Genomic DNA, 5856 nt, shown 5'->3' with positions numbered 1-5856 from the left:
GTCTTAAGGCCAGACATTTAATTGCACAGTAAATCAAGCCCTGTTTTGTAGTGTTTGCCAGTTTCTTTGGTGTTAATATTCCCATCCTTGCCAGTGTCGAATCGTGAACATAATGTCACTGAAATGGAGTTGAAAAGAATTGCCAGTCGCCCACCATGTATTCTTTTTCCCCCTTAAAGGTCCAGTATCTGGAAAATATTGCAGGAATGTAGCTAATAAATCATACTAGAATGATTATTGATAGATTTTGCTGAATTGTTTTAAAAATCATTTCATTTAAATCGAGTTCATGTAAATTTTATGTATTTAAGATGTACATTGGACATACTTGTGTACATCCTTCAAACCAGTTTCCTCTTGCCATTTTAAATTTACCTTCAACATTATCGTTACTGATGCAAGAGTATAGTCTACTTCAGTAATGGCTATTTTCAAATATATATATATATAAATGGAATGACTGATGGACTCTTCCTGTATCTTATACCATTTATCATATTTATACACATGATCACTTTTTGTGTTTGTGTATCAGGATTTACCTAGTCGTTCTTAATTTTTATAATCTCAGGAATCATGTTTTTCAATACGTAACTTCTTGGAGTGCATTTCTAAAATGAAGCTTTTTCATAACTCCAGTAACTAACACAAGAAAGGATTCTAAATATCAGTGTATATCAGCACAGCCTGGGACACAGTGTGACAGAGTTTGAATGCTCACACCCTTTGACGCAGCCTTGATCTACAAACTCATGTAGCATAGAACGAAGGACGTATGACAGAAGTGAGACCTTGTTGGAGAAATACAGTGGGACATGCTGACCCTGCACAGCAGATGTGGGTACAGAATTCACAAACACTCCAGGGAGATTTGGGGCCGGGCATGTGATACAGATGGCCCACGTTGTGGTGTGTGGGCCTCACACACTCTCACAGTTGTTGTGGATCCCGTGTAATAAGGTGAGTGCAGACAGGCTTGCAAAGAACAAGTTCTGACGTCACCACAAGTTTGATGGTGCACTGATCGTGTTCATTTGAGGGACTGGGTCACAAGTGTTATACAGGTGAAGATTCACACCTGTGAACAGCTTTGTTTCACGAGAACTTGGCGTTGGGTTTTACAGGCATTATGGGAGGTGTCATTCTTCAGCCCTTAGCATTTGGACTAAAGTTTGTCAAGGATGGGTCCCCAGAAGATGTTGGCACTTTCCTTCTGGTTATCTTGATAACTAATAATCATTTGGTGATTTACATTTTTCTGCTGGGTAGGAGGAGCAGTGGGGTGATGAGTGAAGTGGTTAGGAAGAACAGCTGGTGCAGAACAAGAAGACCTTAGGATTAAGAGGGAAGGCCAGTCCTGTGTGTAGGATATAGTTGATTAAGACTTGGGCCAGGGGATGTTCAGAGAGCTAAAGAACAGCTTATTTGGATGGCCTGATTATACATGGGTATTTTTCACCAAGTTGGGCACAGTCACAAACCACAGGCAAGAAAGCCTTTTCTGGGGGAACCACAAGTCGTGCTCTGCCCCTTGTCTACCCGCTCAGGCCTGCTCAGTATCTCTTCTGTATTCAGGGTCCTGGCTTCCCCCCCACCCCACCCTCAGACTAGGAAGAAAACGAATAACAGGTTCCCGTGCTGGCTCTTTGAGGGGCCCTGTCTGACGTTTTTAGTGTCCCTGGCCAAAGGTTACAAAATGACTTTTTCCCCTGGCTGCACAAAGGCATTTACTAGATGTTATTTTTTTGGACCAGCTCTTTAACCCAGACACATGGTGGGAAACACCAAGTCCTAATTACTGAACCACCAAGGAATTCCCCAAAATGGCTTTAACACTTCAGGCTGCATGCCTTTCAGAAGCATTAGGATAATATTCATTTGCTTCCAATTTCCACTGGATGTCAACTTGGGTTGACTTTTAGGTGTCTGAGACCATTTGCAAACACTTCAGTGATTGGTATCATTAAAGACAAATGTTCTTAAGCCCTTCCTCCTGCCCTGGATCCTCTGCCTGCCTTAAGGATTGAGCACCTCTGTCACAACAGGTAGTTTTTCAGCTCTCCTACCTCAGTGGTTTTCCTTTTCATTCCTCCAGTGTTGTTGTTCAGTCACTCGGTCGTGTTCAAGTCTTTGCGACCCCATGGACTGCAGCACGCTAGGCTTCCTTGTCCTTCACCATCTGTCACATCCACTGAGTCGGTGATGCCATCCAACCATCTCATCCTCTCGTCCCCTTATCCTCCTGCCTTCAATCTTTCTCAGCATCAGGGTCTTTTCTAATTAGTCGATTCTTTGCATCAGGTGGCCAAAGTATTGGAGCTTCAGCATCAGTCCTTCTAATGAATATTTAGGATTGACTGGTTGGATCTCCTTGCGGTCCAAGGGACTCTCAAGAGTCTTCTCCAACACCACAGTTCAAAAGCATCAGTTCTTTGATGTTCAACCTTCTTTAGTGGTCCAACTCTCACATCCATACATGACTACTGGAAAAACCATAGCTTTGACTAAGTTGCTCCAAAGCATGTGGGATTAGTTCCCTGATCATGGATTGAACCAGTGTCCCCTGTATTGTAAGACAGATTCTTAACCACTGGGCCATCAGGTAAGTCCTAAAGTGGGTTTCTTGAAGACAACATACGGTTAAGTTCTGCTTCTGGATCCATTCTGAAATCTCTCTTTTAATTGATATACTGAGATTATCCATGTTTAGTATATTGGTGTATACTTGGATTAATATTTAATACTGTATTGATAGTATACTTGGATTAATATCTAATATATTTCTTGCCATTTTCTAAAATTGCCCTTTGTTGAGGTCCTTTAATGGACTGGAACCTGGTGGTCCAGAGTCGACCTATCGGTAAAGGAGAGAAAGAGGCTGGTATTCCTTGGTTTACGCAGAAAGCCAATAAAGCCCCTGCACGGGGCTTGCTCTGTTCACGAAGGCCTCAGGCACCCTCTCGATGGGGTGAAGGTGCAGAGCGCCTTCTCAAGAGGGTCTTAGAAGCCCGGACAGTAAAGTGAACTCAGAGAGCCTCTGCGCTCCAGGGGATTAGCCTGAAAAAAGAGAGAGAGGGAGAGGGAGAGAGGGAGAGAAAGACACAGGGACCAGAGTTCTGATGGAGCAAAGGTGTTTTAATTAACATGGTGTGGATATATATACTATTTTACAAGGTAGTTATTCTCAGCAAAGATAAAGATTAAATTCCAGACTTACAAAAATAGGCGATCCATATTAAAGAGAGAGAGAGAGTTGTAAACAATCACTTTTACTGTATGGTTCAGAAGAAGGAAGAGGGTACTTATCACCATATAGAAACACTAATGAAGGAAATGCCTGGATTCCTCAGCCCCCGGGAGAGGCTTGCCTCTCCTCTTAATTCCCGATTATTCAGGAATTATAAGGAACAGAGAATTCCTGACAGATCCGAAACAGCACACAGGAAGCCTCGTGTTAAATGCTTCCTGACAGTTCCCCCTATTTTATTTGTAAAACAGGTCTTGACCAAATGAGTTTTGTTAGTATTAACCAACTTTATAGAAAGGAGACGGTAAACAACAAATATAATTATCAAGATAATCACCAAAGTTACAGTTCCAGACCTGATACTGATAATTTGTTCAGCTAAAGTTCCCAAATTAGGGGAAGAGGGCAGATTTTTAGAAAAAGTTTTAAAGATTTTCTTTTGCAGTAATTGTACATTCAGAGAGGCATTATCATGTATATTTTGTAAATGAAATTTGATTTATTCCCAGTTACAGGCAGGTGCAGAGCACCTTCTCAAGAGGGTCTTAGAAGCCCGGGCAGGAAAGTGAACTCAGAGAGCCTCTGTGCTTCAGGGGGTCATCCTGAAAAAGAGAGGGAGAAAGAAAGAAAGACACGGGGACCAGAGCTCTGATGGAGCAAAGGTGTTTTAACATGGTGTGGGCATATATACTGTCTTACAAGATAGTTATTCTCAGCAAAGATAAAGATTAAAATTCCAGACTTACCAAACATAGGCAATCCATATTAGAGAGAGAGTTGTAAACAATCACTTTTACTGTTTGGTTCACAAGAAGAAAGAGGGTACTTATCACCATAGTAGCTAGTAGCTCAGTCGTGTCTGACTCTTTGCGACCAGGCTCCTTCGTCCATGGGATTTTCCAGGCAAGAGTGCTGGAGTGGATTGCCATTTCCTTCTCCAGGGGATCTTCCCGACCCAGGAATCAAACCCGGGTCTCCCGCATTGCAGGCAGACGCTTTACCGTCTGAGCCACCAGGGAAGCCCCTACTTAGCACTGTATAGAAACACTAATGAAGGAAATGCCTGGATTCCTCAGCCCCCAGGAGAGGCTTGCCTCTCCTGTTAATTCCTCAGGAATTAATAAGGAACAGAATTCCTGACAGATCCAAAGCAGCACACAGGAAGCCTCGTGTTCAGTGCTTCCTGACAGCACTTGTTCTGTTTTTTCGTTCTCATTTTCTGGCTGTGCTGGGTCTTGGCTGCTGCCTGGACTCTCTGCTTGCAGAGAGAGCAGACTGCTCTCTAGTTGTGCAGGCTTCTCATTGCCGTGGCTTCCCTTGTGAAGCTTGGTTCTATGGTGCACTGACTTCAGTAGTTGCTGCTTCGGGGCTCTGAAGCACAGGCTCAGTAGTTGTGGTGCACGGACTTAGTTGCTCTGTGGCATGTGGGATCTTCTGGGATCAAGGATTGAACCCATGTCTCCTGCATTGATGGGCAGATTCTTTACCACTGAGCCACCAGGGAAAAAACCCTACCCTTATTCTCTGTTCCTTTGTTAATCTACCACTCTCTTTTTTTGTGGTGTTAATCAAGCAGTTGTGTGATTTTATTTTCTCTCCTTTGTTAGCTCATCAGCTCTATTTGCTTCCATTTTTTAATTTAATTGTGCTAAAATTTGCATTATGTACTTATAAATGATATGAGTGCTTCCTTATGCTATATGGTTTCATGGGTAGTTTGAAAATATATATATTTCTATATAATACACAGATACAATACATATATATACACGTATGACCCTGTGGTTTTTAATTGAAAAGTATTCATGTATAAGTGGACCCAAGTATTTTAGAACCCGTGTTCCAGGTTTACCTGTACTGAATGATTATGCTTACATGTTGAATCTTTAAATCAACACCACCACCACCAATCAGATACAGACAAAGGATTAGTGATTGCCAGATCAAGGTAAGGAGTGTAGATGAAATGAGTGAAGGATGTCAGAAGTTAAACACTTCTAGTTTATAAGGTAAATCCTGAGGATGTAGTGCACAGCCTAGTGACTCTAGTTAACAAGACTCTGTTTTATATTTAGAAGTTTCCTGAGAGCATTCCTGGTGGTCTAGTTAAGAATCTGCCTGCCAACGCAGGAACAGGGGTTCGCTCCCTGGTGCAAGCAGATCCCATATGCTGTGGAGCAGCTAAGTTCATGCACTGCAACTGCGGAGTCTGCCTGTTGCGACTGCTGAAGCATTCCTGCCTTAGAGCCTGTGCTCTGCAACAAGAGAAGACACTGCAGTAAGAAGCCCACACATTTCAACTAGAGAGTAGCCCCTGTTTGCTGAACCTAGAGAAAGCCTGAGATTGCAATGACGAACAAGAGAAGCCATAAATAAATAAAGAAAAGAAAAAAGAAATTGCCAAAGGAGTAGATCGTAAAAGTTCTCCTCACACACACACACACAAAATGCAGTCAGAGTTTCTGAGTTCTGGAAGTACACTTCCTTACCCTATCACAGGTCCAGGAAGTGTGTTCCTGGTTAAAAAAACAACAACAGAAACAGCCTGCACTTCCGCCCAAGGCCTGCTGTCACTCACAGACTCCTCCAGTCCTGCGGGGTGACGTAAC

Source organism: Bos taurus, chromosome 18 (genome assembly GCF_002263795.3).
Source record: "Bos taurus isolate L1 Dominette 01449 registration number 42190680 breed Hereford chromosome 18, ARS-UCD2.0, whole genome shotgun sequence".
In the NCBI taxonomy this organism is placed as follows: domain Eukaryota; kingdom Metazoa; phylum Chordata; class Mammalia; order Artiodactyla; family Bovidae; genus Bos; species Bos taurus.
This window is presented reverse-complemented; position numbering follows the sequence as displayed.